A 2022-nucleotide genomic window follows, 5' to 3' on the forward strand; every position below is an offset into this window, starting at 1 on the left:
CAGGAAACTTAGGTATTTAAAATATGTTCAGCTATTAGAGCTTTGCTTTACATTATTTCAGACACAAAGCTATATTTTAGCACAAAATTATTGTGTCCTTGCTCTTTATCCTAAAAAAATAGACTACAGTTATTTTAAATTGAGTTGGAAGATTAAGTGAAGACAGGCCTCAATCCTGAGAATTTTGTGATTTGTTTGTACCGTTTGTCTTTTTACCGGCTAGAACTTTGTGAATTGTATTGACTTTCTAAATGCTATGTAGATAACCTATGACTTTTGCTGTGTTTTAGTGCTGCTTTGGTTTTATATTGAAATTAGAGATTAAGTCTGATTGAAAGTCTAACAGTACTCTCCAACTTTAATTAGACATCCACTAGGATCATTTGTTTCTTATGGAAAACAGAACTGTAATAATCAAGTGCCTCTAGGCCAATGTTGAATTAACATTTGAACACCTCTAAGAGTGTTTGTGGCCTGTGCAAATAACTCAGTTATAATAATTACCACTGCAATTAATTTCTAATGATGGGAAACTTAAAGTGCTACTGATAGCAAACTCCACATTTAATTTAATCAAGATGTGTAATGAGATTAGCTTTCACAACTGAGCTGTGTTCCAATTCCAAATGATTTAAATGTTTTCCCTTTTCAGTTGTACTAAGGTAAATTACTGAAGAGATGGAGATGTCACATGCTCAAACAATTTTATATTCAGTAAATACTCATTAAACAATGTTCAACATTTCTGCACTTCCATGCTAACACAAAAAGAAAGTGTGCTTTAATCAGACTGTATTTAAATCAAACATTGACAGTAGCTAGGTTGTTAAACTGAGCAACCGAAACTCCTGAGTAATTTCTAGCCTGTATCCCTTAATGAGGTTGGAGACCACTGCAGTTTAACATAATACAATAATAAAACATTTTAATCAGTATTAAAACTTCAATTAGGCCAGTAATGATGCATGCCTGTTCTTGTTGAAAGCATGGGTCAGTGAATTACTCAATGAGTGCCTTACAGTAATTGAAAACAAGCACACGTAAGGTGAAGTATGTCTAGGCTGTATTGTCTTATTTTAAAATGTGGTTGTAGCTTTCTTTAAAGGTGGAGTAACTTTCCTCTGATTGAAATGAGGGATTCCACAATCCAGTGGTACCCTATCATTTTCAGGATTTACTTGTAGGTAACAGCAGAGACTACAAAGTCCTGACTGCAACAGTAGTTATTTTTAAATAGACTTTTTTCAAACACACTGTCTCTGATGTTGCCAAAGGAGAAATTTAACCTTTTCATACAAACTACCAAGTGCAAATTTTTTTGTTTTGGTTTTGTTTTTTTTGAAACAAAACAGATGCCAAGGTACCCTAGGTCTTGGGAAAGCATAAAAACCAACCGCTGTTACGACCCAGCACCACCACAGTAATGTAGTTCTGTCTTGCAACATCCCCCAAAGTAGCACACCAGAAATCGGAACCGTTAGATACAAAGTATTTTGGAGATTGCTTAATTCTTGCAGTTCATAGCCTTTAAAGCTGTGGTAGCTTGTGACACTTTTAGACAATTCCAACAGTTCCCGTATCAGAAAGATTTAATACTAAAGGGAAGGGCGTATCTCAGTGACTACGTAGTCAGAAGTTCAGAAGACCAATCTCCGTAAAATAGAAAATGCCAAGGAACAAAAACACTTACCAGCTCAGAGGGAAGCAATACACACATCAACACAGCACTTGGAGAGAGGGAGCAGCTGCTTCTCCATCCCCCATTTAAAGGCGTGCCTGCCAGAGCAAAGCCTGCTGGGGAAGGCTGGCGCAGCGGTGAGCCGTCAGTGCTGGTGGGGGCATGGGGCTGTGGGGCTGGTGGTGAAAAGGGCTGCGTTTCCTCTTCCTAGAGGTTGGGTGTAAGAGTCTGAGACTTCTAGGAGGTAGGTGGTGTTTTAGTTGTCGGGTAGTTATTTTCTCTACTTCCCATGTCTTGCTGTGATCTATATTCACCGCAATTTTTTTAAAATAACTTTACCTGTT

Source organism: Fulmarus glacialis, unplaced genomic scaffold (assembly GCF_000690835.1).
Source record: "Fulmarus glacialis isolate BGI_N327 unplaced genomic scaffold, ASM69083v1 scaffold12099, whole genome shotgun sequence".
NCBI lineage: Eukaryota > Metazoa > Chordata > Aves > Procellariiformes > Procellariidae > Fulmarus > Fulmarus glacialis.